The sequence below is a fragment of the Hemiscyllium ocellatum genome, chromosome 11 (assembly GCF_020745735.1).
Source record: "Hemiscyllium ocellatum isolate sHemOce1 chromosome 11, sHemOce1.pat.X.cur, whole genome shotgun sequence".
Lineage (NCBI taxonomy): Eukaryota > Metazoa > Chordata > Chondrichthyes > Orectolobiformes > Hemiscylliidae > Hemiscyllium > Hemiscyllium ocellatum.
In genome coordinates, this window is record NC_083411.1 from 89,671,583 (window position 1) to 89,689,637 (window position 18,055).

Below are 18,055 nucleotides of genomic sequence, written 5' to 3' on the forward strand. Positions count from 1 at the left end.
TATCCCTCAAAACCCTTCCTATTCATATACCCATCCAAATCCCTTTTCAATGTTGCAACAGTACAGCCTCCACCACCACCTCTGGCAGCTCATTCCATACATGTACCACCCTCTGTGTAAAAAGGTTGCCCGTTAGGGCTCTTTTATATCTTTCCCCTCTCACCCTAAACCTATGCCCTCTAGTTCTGGACTACCCCACCACAGGGAAGAGACTTTGTCTATTTATCCTGTCCATGCCCCTCATAGTTTTGTAAACCTCTATAAAGGTCACCCCTCAGCTTCCAACGCTCCAGGGAAAACAGCCCCAGCCTGTTCAGCCTCTCCTCAAATCCTCCAACCCTAGCAACATCCTTGTAAATCTTTTCTGAACCCTTTCAAGTTTCACAACATCATTTTCTGATTCAATATGTGGATGTACCTATGAGAGAAGGTGCAAAACGTGACCTACTCTTGGGTAATAAGGCAAGGCAGATGGTCAGACTATTGAGTACAGGAGTTGGGAGGTCATGGTGCAGCTGTATAAGACATTGGTTAGGCCACTGTTGGAATGTTGCGTGCAATTCTGGTCTCCTTCCTATCAGAAAGTTGTTGGAAACTTGAAAGGGTTCAGAAAAGATTTACAAGGGTGTTGCCAGGGTTGCAGGATTTGAGCTATAGGGAGTGGTTGAATAGGATAGGGCTGTTTTCCCTGGAGCGTCTGAGGCTGAGGGTGACCTTACAGAAATTTATAAAATCATGAGGTGCATGCTTAGAATAAATAGACAAAGTCTTTTCGCTGGGGTGGGGGAGTCCAGAATAAGTGGGCATAGGTTTAGGGTGAGAGGGGAAAGATATAAAAGAGACTAAGGGGCAACATTTTCATGCAGAGGATGGCACGTGTATGGAATGAGCTGCCAGAGAAAGAAAATTCCTTTCCATCTAAACCCTTAACACTATGGCTGTTCCAGTCGCCTGAGGTGGGAATTGAACCCAAGTCCCTGGCACTGTGAAGCAGCAGTGCTGTTCAACACAGATAAAAAGAACAGCAAGATCATGTTGGAACTGATCAGAACTTTGCTTGGATCACTGGAGTGCCATGTGTAATACTGGTCACCACACTATAGGAAGGATGTGATTGCACTAAAAGGAGTGCAAAGGAAATTCACCAGGATGATGCTGGTGAGAATGTGAATAGGATATAAGCAGGCAGGGAAAGAGTGAGGTTTTGAGTTTTGTGGAACAAGAAGTTCAGCTGAGCATGATGCATCAGATAAGAACGTGCAGTTAACAATGGGGTACTGGAGGCAAAGGTAATGGGTCAACAAGATGGAAAAGCATTCATTATGTCAATCCATTTCACAATATTAGAAGCATTCAAAATGTAAGTTTAGCAAGGTCAGTTTAACAAGGTGAAAAGTATTTGTTATGTGAAGTGAGTTAAGGTTAAGAACATGCATTGTGAAACAGCAGGTGGTTTAATCATTACTGTTAATGCTCACAAATTGTAACGGTAAGTCACCAAATCAATATGTATGCTGCCTTATCTGGAAGCTCCTCCCTGTAAAACCACTATATAATTCATTAAGAAACTGCTTTTACAGTGAAGACAGAGAACCCATATCCCTGAGCACATGGGCGATCGTTCTCTCTCCCTCCAGGGCCTGGAATATTTGGGTATGGAAAGGCTGAATAGAAAGCAGCTTTTCCCCTTCATTGAGGTGTCAATAACAAGGGGACATAATTTTAAAACGAAATGCAGGAGGTTTAAAGGGGAAAAGCTCTCATATCCAGACGGTGGTGGAGATCTGGAAATGATTGCCTTGTTTTTTTTGGGGGGGTAGTGGTTGGATCGGCTGAAACAGGAAATCTCACAACCTTTAAAAAGTACTAATTAAATACTTAAAATTTGCAGGCTCATAACACGGAAAGCTATGGGCTCAGTTTAGGAAAATGGGACGAGTATAGGTAGTAGCATGTCTGTGACCACACAAACTTGACAGACCAAATGGTCTTTCCTGTACTGTATGATCCTATGACTTTAATCAGCTCATCTCCCACACTATACATACATTATATCTGCCCCATTTCCTAATATATAATATCCACTCAATTTTCTCAGACAGATGGTCGATAATTTATGGATCTTTTACGAACAGCAACAAAGCTGTCAGTTATTATAAACCTCTCCTCCCTTCTGGTCAACACTCCAGCTAGACAATACCTATTTTAAAAGCACAAATTCAATAGGATGCCCTGTCAGGATTCCACATTTTGGTGCATCTGTTCAAGTTAAATTAATTGATCACTGAGCTTAGAATAAAAGCAACACTAACATAGATTTATAGCTAGAAATTGCAGGTTGGAGCACAATAAAGCAGCGACTTTGACACTGAACATCTTTGGACTCTCATCTGTTCACTTACCTGCTAATAATTGGATGCAGCCCCGATGAGTACTCTCAATTTTCCACCTCTCTGGCCTCCTAAAATTGTGTTGTTAAGTGGTACAAGACCAGCCAAAATCCTTCTGAATGTTGTGTTGTGTGTTTGTAAGGTGTGACAAGTAAAGCCTGATGTTACTGTAGTGCAACTTGTAAATGGCACACTTTATTGCCACTATAGCTCAATTGTAGCTCGCTGTAGCTCAGCTGAAGGGAGTGAATGTTGATGGTGGTGGATGGGGTGCAAACCAAGTGGGATGTTTTGTGCTGAATGATTTGAGTGTTTCAAGTTGCCATTACCTAAATTGCTTTTCTTCAACTTTATAATTATGCAAATATCTAATTCACTTTTAATGCTGAACAAAAAGCAAAGGACAGCAGATGCTGGAAATATGAAACCAAAATAGAAATTGCTGGAGAAACTCAGCACATCTAGCAGCATCCGTGAAGAGAAAGTTGAGTCAACATTTCAGACTGAGAGAGCCTTAAGGGAAAAGATGACAATGGAAGGGTGGCAAAATTACAGAGTTGTCAAATGAGACTGACTGGCGGGGGGGGGGGAAGAGACTGCAGGTTTTCCTCTGATTAATGCACCTTATACAATGGGCAATATAGCATGACCAATTCACTTGACCTGCACATTTTTCGACTGTGGGAGGAAACCTGAGCATCCAGAGGAAACCCACGCAGACACGGGGAGAATGTGCAAACTCTATACAGACGGTCACCCGAGGCTGGAATTGAACCAGGGTCCCTGGTGTGAGACAGCAGTGCTAACCACTGAGACACTGTGCTGCCCCCAATCTAAATTAAACTCCATCTGCCACTTCTCAGCCCATTAGCCCAGCTGATCAAGATCCTGTTGTAATCGGAGGTAACCTTCTTTGCTGTCCAATACACCTCCAATTTTGTGTAATCTGCAAACTAACTATACCTCTTATGCTCATATCCAAATCATTTACGTAAAAGATGAAAAGTAGTGGACCCAGCACTGATCTTTGTGGCACTCCACTGGTCACAGGCCTCCAGTCTAACAACCCTTCACCACCAACCTCTGTCGTCTACCTTTGAGCCAAATAGCTAGTTCACCCTGTATGCCATGAGATCTAACCTTGCTAACCAGTCTCCTATGGAGAACCTTGTCAAACACCTTACTGAAGTCCATACAGATCACGTCTATTGCTCTGCCCTCATCAATCCTCCCTGCTACTTCTTCTAAAAACTCAGTCAAGTTCATGAGACATGCTTTCCATGCACAAAACCATGCTGACTATCTCTAATCAGTCCTTGCCTTTCAAAATACATGTTGACCCAGTCGCTCAGCATTCCCTCCAACTTCTTGCTCATCAGCGTCAGCCTCATCAGTTTACAGTTCCCTGGCTTGTCCTTACCACCTCTCTGAAACAGTGGCACCACGTTAGCCAACTTTCTGTTTTCTGGCATCTCAGCTGTGACAATTGATGATCCAAATATCTCAGCAAGGAACCCAGCAATCACTTCCCTAGTTTCCCACAGAGTTCTAGGGTATACCTGATCAGGTCCTGGGGATTTATCCAGTTTTATGGTTTTCAAGACATCCAGTACTTTCTCCATTGTAATAGGGACATTTTTCAAGATCTTACCATCTATTTCTCTACATTCTATATCTTCCATGTCCTTCTCTACAGTAGACATTGATGCAAAAAACTCGTTTAGTATCTCCCCCATTTCCTGCTGTGATATTAATTTGCTCCACTGACCTGCAAGAAATTGAGCCCCCAGGCGTAGAGTGGCATGTCTTTGTCTTCTAGGTGCTATGTTGTAGGTTTACATGGCCATTTCCTTGCCATTCAGGGACGATTTACATTTTTCATCCCCTATTCAAGGATCAAGAATAACATTACAGTTGGAATTTGACTACTCCCCTGTCGTCACAAAACAAAATGATTTGCAACATATTTGACCATTTAGGGATGATTTGCATTACATTGTTTCTCGAGGTGAGGTAGTCACTGCATTGTATCTTGAGTGACAGGGGACTGTGAGGGAGTGACTGGGGGTTGTATTGTGCGCATTACTAACTGTGATGTAAAGATTGTGTGTAAAGAAAGGACTGTTTCCTTTGTTCAGAGAGAGCTTTTGCCACGACTAAGCCCTGCAAGGTGTGTTAGAGGTTCCCCCAGAGAACCCTGAACATGCCTCACAAGCATGGTGAGGAGTGCTCAGAATTTCTCCAAAGCTTATACTGTACTGTGCTTAATAAATTTGTTTGTTCACAGGAGTGGCGTGTTGCAGTTGCATCAAGTGTGTAAGAAACTCTGGAAAAAGAACTTAAGACTGTGGCTCCAAACAAAGGCCGCCTTGTTGATCTTTGAGGGGCCCTATTCTCCCCATAGGTACCTTTTTGTCCTTCATGTAGTTGTAAAAACGCTTTGGATTCTCCTTAACCTTATTTACCAAAGCTCTCTCATGTCCCCTTTTTGCCCTTCTGATTTCCCTCTTAACTATACTCCTGCCTTTATACTCTACGGATTCCCCTTATCTATCCTGGGTATACCTGACATATGCCTTATTCTTTTCCTTAACCAAACCGTCAGTTTCTCCATCCAGCATTCCCTACACATAACAGCTTTTCCTAACAGGAATATACTGTCGCTGGACTCTCGTTATCTCATTTCTGAAGGCTTCCCATTTTCCAGCTGTCCCTTTACTTGCGAACATCTGTCTCCAATTAGCTTTTGAATGTTTTTGCCTAATAATGTCAAACCTAGCCTTCCTCCAATTTAGAACATCAACTTTTAGAGCCGGTCTATCCTTTTCTAACACTATTTTAAAACTAATAGAACTTTGGTCGCTGGCCCCAAAGTTCTCCACCACTGACACCACAGTCACCTTCCCTGCCTTGTTTCGCAGGAGTAGGTCAGGTTTTGCACCTTCTCTAGTAGGTACATCCACATACTGAATCAGAAAATTTCTTTCCATCTAAACCTTTTGAAATTTTCTGCTAACTGCTTCAGTTGTTGTCTCTTCTCAAGATATGTGATTATTTCTGGCTGTTGGGCACAACGTTTATGTTATAAATTATATTTTCCAACAGAATCAAATTATTTGAAGTTAGCTTTGCAATATTTCAGAAACATACCTCAGAAATAAAAATAATCGCATTAATGCTATCATCTCCAATTTCCTACAATTTTAATCATTTTTGACACTAATGCTTAGCTGAATTTATAAGCCAATGAGACAAGTTGATAAAACGTGGATATGGAAAAAAACCACAGCAGATGAAGCAACATAAGAGGAGTTGACATTTTGGACTGGACCATTCATCAGGACTGAGGTGAGAGGATTTGAAATAAATGGAGGAAGGAGGTCGAGCTCAGAGCTCAGGGAAGGTAGGTGAGGTTGGTCAGCGAAAAGGGTGAAGTGGCTACGTAGACAAATGCTGAGGAAGGAGATGTGACTGTCATGGAAGGATTGCTTCAGGACGTAGCTGAAGAGTTTCAGGGTAGAGGAGATGACCAGGGGATTGCAGTGGGAGACCTTTATGGAGAGAGGAGGAAAAATTCTTCACGGTGGGCATTCTTGGGTTTTTCAGCAACTTTGAGGTAGTGAGGACTGCCCTCACCTCCATTTATTTCTCAGCTCCCTTCCTTCCGCACACCCCCACCCCCCCCCCACCACCAGGTCCGGAAGACGGGTCCTGTCTGAAATGTTGACTCTCCTGTTCTTCTGATGTTGCTTGATCTGCTGTGCTTTTTCCAGCTCCACATTTTATCGACTCTGACTTTCCAGCATCTGCAGCCCTTACTATCTCCAAGTTGACGAAAATTGTGATTGCTTGAAAGTAACTGCGTTAAACCCGGTGAAAAGGATGTTGCGAGTATACTGCACATAAAATAAAATCAAAATATGCTGGTAAATGTTTTAAAAACAGAAAGATGTCATGCTTCAGGCCAATCACTGACCTGTCAATGCAAGACACCATTTTGGGATTTTAGCCATAGTCAGTCAGAGATGTATGCTTTTAGTTTAGAAAACAAAAGGCCATCATTTTCTCAGTTATGAAAGGTTTGCTAGAGTAGAGAAAAAACAATTTCCCTTACCGGCCTTCAGTGAAGAGGAGACAGTTTAACAGGCTCCCAAAGAGAATCAAGTTCATAGAAATATCTTATTATCATGACTTTGGCGGACATTTTTGAATCAGTGTTTTAATAGAATTGCTAGACAGTGGATCAATTTGGATTGTCCTCGCAAACCTTGGAGGTGCAGATCAAGTTCCACCACCCATGATTCCTAATATTTGGGTCTCAAATACAGAGTAAAAATCTAAGGAAAGTCTGTTCCAGCTTACAATCTGGAAATGATATGGCTGAATTTAATTTATCCTCTTATTTCTGATATTTATATTGAAAGGAATGAGTCATGTGTCCTCTTGTTGAAAGGTGAAAATGTACATACCAGCTGACCGATGCTTACCTGCCAAGTCTTATATCAGCTTTGGAAAATGCACAGAAGCAATGAAATGCAGTAAGTTCTTTATGAGCGGTAATGGCAAGGGTTAAAGTTGTCATTTCAGAATGTTTTTTTTGTTCATAAACATCAAGAACTTCCTAATTTAACAAACTTGCATAAATGTTCATGAGACAGTGATGCACTTAAAAGGTGCAAATTTCCTATCCACAGTGGAATTGAGATTTCTAAGAATCAACTCCTATTGAAGTATTTTTCTGAATTTTTAAACAAAAAAGTCACATTTGAATTTAATCGAAAAATAGAAGGTGCAATGGGTTTGATGTTTTCTTAGTGAAGTGAGCCTAATCAGTCTTAAATTGCCCAGTTTATTCCTTTGTATTTTTTAAGAAGTACAACATTGGCCAAGTACAACATTCTCCATTCCATATCTTTTGGAAGATAGCAGTTCATGTCTCTGCAGCTTAAATATTTGCATTCCTTAATATTCCGGAGTAGAAGCTACTTGGATTTCAATTTATCAATTTTGTTACATTCATCTGTTTAATTAGTCTCCTTTTCATATTTATTTATATTTATCAATTAATGTTTAGTGCACCTCCCTTTCAAACACTTCTGAATTCTTTCCTTCAGTTTTTTTTCAAATATTTTGACAGTCCTTAATTCCAAAAGTAGGCAATGTTTGTCCATTAGTTATTACATCTTTTGGACTGCCTAACTTGCACTGCTTATAATATCTTTTCTTATTGATTTAACTACCAGTCATTTTTGATATGTTTTATTTGTATGTTTGTATTAGGATTCAGGATATCTGATCTGCATGGATGAGTTAGACCAAAGGGTCTGTTTGTGTACTGTTTGGATTCTATAACTTGAGTGTCCTGCTTATGCTTTTGGCATCTTCCAATTTGAGCCAATATAATCAGAAAACCTGCAGGGGTCATTAGACCAATTAGAAAATTCAAAGCTTAGTTTAAATTTCCAGATCTGCGAAAAACCAAAAAAACTGCAGGTTCTCAAGCTGTCAGGAAAATTACTCATTCCTTTTCATCTGCCTCAATATTTTTCTCTGGGCAAATGATAATGTAATTCTTTCCATGTCCTGGGCCAAGTCTTTGACAGCAGGTCAAAGTTTCCCTAATAATATCATGCTGCCAGAAATGCACATCCCAACTCAAAGACGACTGATGTGAGCGAATTTCTTCAGGTGCATATTTTATTTTCTCTCGTTGCCACTGAAATAATTCCACAGAGGCCAGTATCTTGTCATCAAGTCACCCTTTATTTCCACATGCATAGGACTTGATACTGGTATGACTTCTTCACAACCAGCTCTCAAGAGTGAATACGATGTCTGAAACTCCTGTTTTTAATCTGTCACCAGGGCTTTCCGATTAAATCAGATTAATAGTTCCAATCAGAGAACTCATTCTATGAGGCCCACCGAGCTGACCTTGTTATAATCATTACAGACACCATCCAGGACAAAGCAGTTCACTTGACAGGCATAGCATTCTCAAAACAAAAATGGACTCTCTCAAGCAGAGTAGCAGCAATATGTACTATCTAGAAGATACACTGCAGAAATTCACCAAAGATCTTTCGGCAGTCCCTTCCAAACTCGACTACTTCCACTGAGAAGGACAAGGCAGATATATGAGAACATCACCAGCTGCAAGTTCCCCTCCATGCCACTCATTATCCTGACTTGGAAATATATCAATGTTCCTTCACTGTCATTGGGTCAATTCCTGGAATTCCGGATGTAGGTTTGCTCATTGAGCTTGAAGGTTCAATTCCAGACATTTCGTCACCCTGCTAGGTAACATCTTCAGTGGGCCTCAGGTGAAGAAGCTCTGCTGAAAATTCCTGCTTTCCATTTATATGCTTGGGTTTCTTTGGGTTGGTGATGCCATTTCCTGTGGTGATGTTATTTCCTGTGGTGAAGTCACTTCCTGTTCCTTTTCTCAGGGGGTGGTAGATGGGGTCTAACTCGATGTGTGTTGATACAGTTCTGGTTGGAATGCCACGCTTCTAGGAATTCTCGTGCATGTCTTTGTTTGCTTTGTCCTGGAATGGATGTGTTGTCCCAGTTGAAGTGGTGTCCTTCCTCCTCCGTATGTAAGGACACTATTGAGAAGGTCATGCCTTTTTGTGGCTAGTTGGTATTCATGTATCCTGATGGCTAGTTTGGAAAGCCTCCAGCTATCTTAGAAAAAGAACATCTTCACTGATCTCCACTGTAGCGTTAAAAGATTAAATTGGAATCTCTCTCTGGACATTAATATTAAAGAGTTAAACTACACTGAAGTGGGCGGGGACGACAGTCAGACAGGAATGCAAATGACTCCCACTCCAATTAGACAGTCATTTGCTACTACTCCCCCTACTATTATCAAGTTAAACTATCATTTAATCGCTTCCATACATTCATAGCAGTCCACAGCCAATCAGGTTCACTTGCATGGTCATCCCCAATGCAGAGGCCCTGCACACCAACATTGTTGGAGGAAGAAGCAGGAGCTTGAACTCATTTGCAGGGCCACCCCAAAGCTAGGACACATCACACATCACATTAATTCCCCAAGACAATGAGTCAGGAAATCGCTTGCATAACAATTCCCCAGGATTAGGGCTTTAGCATTATCTCAGAGGAAGATCTCATCTTACCATTGTACCTGGAGTAACATGTGACTGAGAGGGAGTGACTGGAGGTTGTCTTGAGTGGCATGTGACTATGAGGGCATGGCCAGACTATTTGTGAGCATGACCAACTGACCTGTGAAAAGGGGATGGGATTTCTTTGTTCAGTGTCTCACTTTGACTCAACTTTGCACGCCTGCGAAGAAGGTCAAATGGGTCACCTAACTTTAACTGTTTGTAGACATTGGTGTGTGTGAATTGCATCTCGTGTGTGAAACCTGAGGAAAAGAACCTAACACCATAAGAGACCAGATTGATAAAGGAAAACTGAACTTCACAATGAAACAGCAAGAACATGAACAGCTTTCAGTTTTAGAAGAATATTAACAATTTACATGTGCTTAGAATATCACAAGAAACAAAATAACTGCATACAGGATGAAAATCCTAACAATATTCTTCCAAATGAAATAATCAACACCTTCAAACGTCTATTAACTATCAGACAAAATAACAAAATTCATCAATTTCAAAACCAGAAAACGGCTTTCAGATCCACTTTATAGTTCAGGAAATCCTTAAGATTTCAAACACCTTCTAGATCGACAGCAAATCAAATGCAGACCATGTTTGCAGACTTCTCTACTAAATGGGAAGAATATCAGATCATGTGTTCCACATTATATAGTGAACAATGCGGCTATGGAAACTGAATGTAAATGCTAATTTCATAGAATTGTCATTGATTTGTTTAAAAGAACAGTCACTTGAAATTGTTCAATCACAATAGGATCTAACTCTAGAATGAGCATTCAAATAACTGTGAAAAATAGAATGTAATAAACTGTTCAAGAAGTAATATTCAACAAATGATCCTTCTTTTTAAATAAGTTATTAAATGGAAGTAAATGTCATTGGTTGAGCCAACATTTATTGTCTATTCCTAAGAACCCACAAGAAGTCAACTTTGAGAAGTGCTGGTGTAGACACACCGACATCAGAGACAGTTCCAGAGTTTGACACTAACAGAACGGCAATCTATAACTCAGGCTGGTGAGCAGTTAAGTGGGAAACTTGCCGATGATGTTGTACCCAGCATATCTGCTGCCCTTGACCTTTCGATCAGTTCCCAACCATTTCAGTATCAAGCAGATTTCCCTTCTATGTATGAACAGTGTCAAACATCAGCAGATATTGCCTTCGATAACAGACACAGAGGCTCCACAGGAGATTGGAAGCAGGGATGTGAAGATTTTACAGTACACTTCTCTCCTTGTCATGTTATATCGGTAGTGTCAGATATGTCAAGTATGACTAAGTGGCAGAGTTCCCCTCCCTCACCTATTTCCAATGACTCCAGTTTTCCTTGATGCTACATTTGATCAAATATGGCCTTGATGTCAAGGGCAGTCACTCTCACCTTATTTCCTGGGTTCAGTTCTTTTGAGCTTGTTTCAACTAAAACTGTAGTGAGGTCAGGTGCTGAGCAATCCTGGTGGAAACTAAAATGAGCATTGGTGTGCAGGTTCTTGCGAAGCAACTGCTACTGGATAGCAGTGCTGATACTGCTGGGATGGTTATAAGAATCCTATGGGATATGTTTGCCACTCTCAGTATTCTGGATGTTGTTGTTGTGACAACTACCCATGGCTGGCTCATAAGATTTTTAAAGCATTTAAAACAACACATGACTTTCAGCAGGTTACAAGTTCACTTGAATAATGTCAGTTTGACAGCAAGGCAGAATAAGCAATTCAGACAATAAAGAGAGATTTTCTTACTTGTCTGATCATTTACCTCTCCACCCTCCTCTCCTCAGAGTTGTCTCCCTTGTAATTGCTGATGGGGCACTGATTAAAAATTCAAATCCCTGCATTGCTGAATAACTTGGTTTTAAGAGAAAATAGTAGGGCAATTCAGATGGCATTTCTTTGGGGAAGCTAATCCTGGAGCAGGTAGGTGCAGAATTATAATGAATAACACATGCAAAAAGTTGTCTACACTGGGACATGGACAACTCACCTGGACAAGAAATCTGTGCAAGAAGGGTACATCCATTGTACTTTTTAGACACAACGGAAGCAACTACAGTTGAAATTGCTATCACTTTAAACCCATTATTTCAGCCTACCCAGTTATCAACTCTTCTGCAGGAGCCATCTACTCCGAATCCCTACAAAGTGGAAGCAGGCCATTTGGCCTGTCGAGTCCACACTGACCTCCAATCAGCATGCCACTCAGATCCACTCCATCCCCACAACCATTCATTTCCTCTGGCTAATTCACCTAAGCTTCACTATCCGTGGGCACTCCACACATCCTGCACATCTTTAGACCGTGGGAGAAAACCGGAGCACTCAGGAAACTCATGTAGACATGGGGAGAATGTGAAATTCCATACAGGTTCTCTTGAGGGTGGAATCGAGCCTGGATACTTTCTGCTATGAGGCAGCAGTGCTAACCACTGAGTCACCATGCCATTTCTAGCGAGGTAGCCCCTAGACACTCTGAGTGGGTTCTTTAATATCTTTCATCAAGAGTTCGCTCAGTAGCACCATTACTGATGATGTGGAGGAGTCGTAAAGGATATAGCTCAGAGACTGGATTGAGACTGAAACAACAAGAGGGAAAAACGTAGTGAAAAATAGCATGTAATAAACTGTTCAAGAAGCAATATTCAACAAATGATCTTTTTTGAAACAAGCTATTCATTGGCAGTGTCATTGGCTTTGCCAACATTTATTGCCTATTCCTAAGCATCACCAACCTATTTGCAGCAGCTGCATCTGTTCAGGCAGTATCAGTAGGAGTGACCATTGCAGTCCTTGTACAGATGAGTCCCGTACTAGCAATGAGGATATATTCCGCAATGAGGATATATTCCACAATGTGCTGTGACATTATCATCAGGCTGAATGGGGCAGATTGTGAACAGAGTGAGCAATGAAATGAGCATTCATGAGATGTTATGGGCCATTAACAACAACAGAAATGTACTCAGCCATAAACTGTTATGGCTTGATATAGCCCCCACCTTAATATTACCATCAAGCCAGGTGATCAGCCCTGAATCAAAGAAGAGTGAGGGGGCATGCTAACTGCACAGAATCTTAGAGTTGTTACTGTGCAAGAGGATATTCAGTCAATCATGTCTGTGTTGACTGTTCAAATGAACACCTTTATGGAATGCCAACCTCCTGCTTTTCCCCTCACACTTTTGCACATTACTTCTATATAAATAATCTTCCAATGCCCTCTTGAATGCTTATTGAACTTGCCTCCATCACATCAGGGTATACATTCCATAGCCTGACATCCCTAAAGTATTTTCTCACATCACACTTGTTTCTTTTGTACATAATTTTAAACCAATGCCCTCTTGCTTGTGTTCCTTTTACCATCAGGAACAGCTTATTGTTATCTGCTCTTTCTAGCCTGCTCATGGTTTTGAAAACCTCAATCAAATTGCCTGCTTCTCTCCAGGGAAAATTGAACATAGAACAGTACAGCATAGGAACAAGCCCTTTGGCACACCATGTCTGCGCTGACCACAATACCATTCTAAACTAATCCCATCTGCTTACTCCCAACTTCTTCAATTTAACCCCATAACTGAAGTTTCTCATTCCTGGATTTCTCACACTCATTCTTGACAATAGTTTCTGCATTCTTTCCAATGCATTCATATTTTTCTGATAATGTGGTGCCCAAAACTCTAATCAACACTCCTAATTACTGTTAGGACATGGAGACAAACAGTTGAATCAAATCAGTCTCTTCACCTCTGTATTTGCAACATAGTAAAATTAAAACCTTAGGAGACTCTCAATAGTTAGTCCAATGGTTTCTTACCAGCCTTTTAAAAAACAATCCCAGATGTTACAAATAATTAATTCCAGACACTGGTTTTAACATTGAATATAGAACATTTCAGTACAGTACCAACACAGGCTTTTCAGCCTATGATGTGGTGTTGAAAATGATGCCAAATTAAACTAATCCCTTCTGCCTGCCCGCCAGTATATATCCCTCCAGTCCTTGCACACTCATATACTTACCTAAAAGCCCCTTAAACACCCCTATCATATCTGCCTCCACCATTATCGATGGCAGCGTGTTCCAGACTCCTACCACTAAAAAATGTTGCCTGTCCTTTCCCCCCCTCTCACCTTAAATGCATGTCCCCTAGGATTACACATTTCAACTGTGGGAAAAAGATTCTGTCAGGGCTATCTATGCATCTCATAATTTTATGGACTTCAAGTCTTTCCTCAGCCTCTGCCGCTCCAGAGAAAACAACCCAAGTTTTTTCTAGCCTCTTCTTATAGTTCATACCCTCTAAACCAGGCAGCAATCTTGGTAAACCTCTTCTGCTTCCTCTTCAAAGCTTCCACATCCTTCCTCTCACATGGGGACAAGAATTGAACAAGTGTGACTTAACCAAAATCTTATAAATCTGCAACATGACATTCTGATGATTTTTTTTAGCTTTGACAAAGAGCCAGTTAGACTCAAAACGTCAGCTCTCTTCTCTCCTTACAGATGCTGCCAGACCTGCTGGGATTTTCCAGCATTTTCTCTTTTGGTTTCAGATTCCAGCCTTCTTCACCACCCTATCTACTTCTGTGGCAGTTTCAAGGAGCTATGGACTTGAACCCCAAGATCCCTCTGTACATCAATGCTGTTCAAGGGCCTTCCATTAACTAAATTTTTCCTCTCAAAGTGCAGCACCTCACACTTACAAGGATTAAACTACATCTGCCATTTCTCCAACTATATCTGCAACTGATTTTTTTCCTGCTATACTCTTGACAATCTTCTACACCATCCACAACTCCAATTATTGTGTTGTTTGCAAACTTACAAACTACCCATACATTTTCATCTAAGTCATTTGTATACGTCACAAAAGGCAGAGATCCAAGTACGGATCCCTGTGGAACCTTACTAGTCACAGACCTCCAGCCAGAAAAAACACCCTTCCACCACTACCCCCTGCCTTCTATGACCAGCCAATTCTGAATCCAAGTGGCCAAGTCACCAAGGATCCCATACATCTTAATCTTGTGGTTGAGCCAACCATGAGCGACCTTGTTGAAAGCCTTCCTAAAATCCATGTAAACATCATCTACCCTCAATTAACTGCGTCACCTCCTCAAAAAAATTCATCAAGTTAGTGACACATGATGTGCCCCAGACAAAGCCACGCTGACTGTCATTAACTTGGCCACACTTTTTCAAATACACTTAACTCCTATCCCACTAATTCTCTCCAATAGCTTCTCAACTACCAATGTGAGTGTCACTGGACTAGATTCTTGGATTATCGCTATTTCCCTTCTTGAACAGGGAAACAATATTAGCTACTCAGCAGGCCTCCAGGACTTTTCCAATGGCTAGTGAGGATACAAAGATCTTGGTCAAGGCCCAGCAATCTCCTCTCTTGCCTTTCTCAATAAGCAGAGGTAGATTCCATCTGGCCCTGGGGATTTATCCACCTTAATGCTCTACAAGAGTCCCAATACCATTTCTTTCTAGATCGCAAAAGGTCTCAACATATTAACCTGCTCCATACCAATCTCGTATTTCTTCCAGTCTTTCTCCTGGGTGAATACCATCACAAAGCACTTGTTTAGGATCTCACCACATCCCCTACCTCTAAGCACAAGTTCTCTCCTTTAACCAGGAGTGGTCCTACCCTCTCCCTCATTATTCTCTTGCTTTTAATGTGAGCATAGAGTGTCCTGGGATTCTCTTTTGGCTTCTTAAACTTTACACATGCTTTTTTTTCCTTCAATTTAAACAAAATTTGACACAATCGATAGTGTGCCAAAAAGCATTAGTGTCACCAACAGTTATCTTGATACATACTACCTGTTCAGAGCACGTGAACAAATGGCAAGTAACATTCACACAACAAATGCCAGGCAATGACTACCTCCAATATAGACAATCTAACCACTGCCCCTGGACATTCCATGCTAGTACCATTGCTGAATCCCCTACAATCAACAAAACATTTATCCAGAAAAAAAAGGCAAGTTGGGTTAGTGATGTTATTTCCTGTGATGAAGTCACTTCCTGTTCCTTTTCTCAGGGGGTGGTAGATGGGGTCTAACTCGATGTGTTTGTTGATACAGTTCTGGTTGTAATGCCATGCTTCTAGGAATTCTCGTGCGTGTCGCTGTTTGGCTTGTCCTAGGATGGATGTGTTGTCCCAGTCAAAGTGGTGTCCTTCCTCAGCCATATACAAGGATACTAGTGAGAGTGTGTCATGTCTTCTTGTGGCTAGTTGGTGTTCATGTATCCTAGTTTTGGCCTGTTTGTCCAATGTAGTGTTTGTTACAGTTCTTGGAAGGTATTTTGTAGATGACATTAGTTTTGCTTGTTGTCTGTATAGGGTCTTTTAAGTTCATTAGTTGCTGTTTTAGTATGTTGGTGGGTTCATGGGCTACCATGTTGCCAAGAGGTCTGAGTAGTCTGACAGTCACTTCCAAATTGTCTTTGATGTACACCAGCAGTGCTTCATTCGAAGACTCACTAAAGATGTTACCTAGTATGGTGACAAAATATCTGGAAACGAATCTTCCAGCTCAGCGAGCAAACCTACATACAGAACCTCCACCTGAGCTACAAATCTTCTCAAAAGTCAATAAATAATTACTCATTCACTTAGGGCTGACAGGTCTTAGATAGTGGGGATAGAGGTGATAAAAGGATAGGTGTTACAAATACAATTAGATGTAAGGTGAGTGAGGTGTCAGGGATGATTGAGTGGACTCTGCAGAGAAAACAAACCTTCAGGATACTGACAGGAGAGAGGAAGTAGTATTTGGTGGAAGTAGAAATGACAGAAGGTAATCCTTCTACAAATGTTCTGAAAACTTGGTAATTCTTTGAATATGGTGGTTGGTGGATGGGAAAAGGACAAGAGGAATCTATCATAATTCTGGGTAAGGAGTGACAGAAGTAGTGCAGGAAACAGGTCAGATACTGTTGATGACACACGAACCACAGTGGCTGGTTGGCTAGCTGAGAGACTTTCCTGATGAAGGGCTTATGCCCGAAACGTCGAATTTCCTGCTCCTTGGATGCTGCCTGACCTGCTGCGCTTTTCCAGCAACACATTTTCAGCTCTGATACTCCAGCATCTGCAGACCTCACTTTCTCCTCCTAGCTGAGAGACCAGGCTGAGGTCGAGGAAAATTGTGCACATATCAGAAATGTTGTTGTGGAAGGTTTCATCATCAGACATGACAGGGGAGAAAAAATACTGGCAAAATAGAATGGAGTCCTCCCAGAAGGCACGTAAGCGCATTCGAGGTAATTTCCAGAAAGAGAGAATCGACGACGAAGGGAATGTCAGACGGACCATATTAAAAGATGGGTGGACGCTAGAAGTTAAAGTTTTTCCTGTATCAGACAAGAGTAGGAAACAGCTCCGACAGTGTATTTTGTGATATGATACCTCTGTCTGTTAATCTCTCCCACCCTCACCCCTTGATTCCTCCCACTCCTACCACATCAACATAGGTTGCTTCCTTCGGTTCACGTTCAGTACTACTCTCTTCCCGCAGATGCTGCCAGACTTGCTCTGTCCAGCACTGTTTCCATTTCAAGATTTACAGCATCCGCAGTAATTGCTTTTCTTTACGTTCGGACACTATCCGCGGACACAACCCGCCCCTGCGGGATTTGATTATTCCACTTTCGTGTTTATTCCACTGACAGTTTCAAATCCTAACAATAATAAACAAAACAGTGTGCTGATTCAGGACTCAGGCGACAATCCGGCTCTAGATCGCCACAAAAAAAACACCTTCCGACAGGAGGCGCTTAGTGCTATCTGCAGACGCGATGTAAAAACTCGGAACAATACCAGCCAGATAGTTTTACACTTGAAAGAGGAAAGGCCAGGGGCATTGTAAAACAGGGTCCATTATTTAAACCTATATATCCAACCATCAAAAACAAGAATTTCATCATGTGCTGCATAAAGAAAACAAAGTAAAGCATCAGAAGTGAATGCAATAAAGCACGCACATCATACTGAGTGAGATCGCTTTTTAAGGCACTCACCGTTCACTGGCTGCAGCCGCAACTCCGGCGATCTTACCGACAGTTCCGCGTTACCATGCAGCTAAACAACAAGGCGACGGAAGGACAAGATGGCCCGCACGCCGACCTGCGTCATGTGACCCAGCGGCTGGAGGCGGTTCCGAGTGCCAGCGCCACACAGCTGAGCGAGCGGCGCAGGCGCGCTACCACAGCGGCATGCTGGGAGAGTGTCTGGTTACCGTGGAGACGATGGGGTAAGGGTTGTCTGTTCGAGGAGGGGAAGCACAGTGCAACTGACACGGACATGTTTTCAGTGGACGCCGAGCTTGAACGAATGGTTCCTGTTTTATCAATCTTCATTATATTTATTCTGTTCGTACTGAGTAATTTTTTCTTGTTGTACATGATTCCGGTAAACGTATATAACCACTCGCCTCTGTCTTTGCGAAGAGGGACGTAAATAAAGTGAAAATTGTTTATTTC

General features: G+C 41.7%; 1 protein-coding gene across 3 annotated transcripts in view; it reads right to left on the reverse strand.

Annotated features, from left to right (window-relative positions):
• LOC132820237 (ecto-NOX disulfide-thiol exchanger 2-like) overlaps positions 1 to 17,664 on the reverse strand; it is a 198,814-nt gene extending 181,150 nt beyond the window's left edge. For 2 of the 3 annotated variants that reach the window (XM_060832239.1, XM_060832237.1), the window contains exon 1: positions 17,594 to 17,664. The gene's annotated coding sequence lies outside the window, so the exon portion shown is untranslated. The remainder of the gene's footprint in view (positions 1 to 17,593) is intronic. The other variant, XM_060832241.1, reaches the window with a different exon arrangement.
• Positions 17,665 to 18,055: the final 391 nt, after the last annotated feature.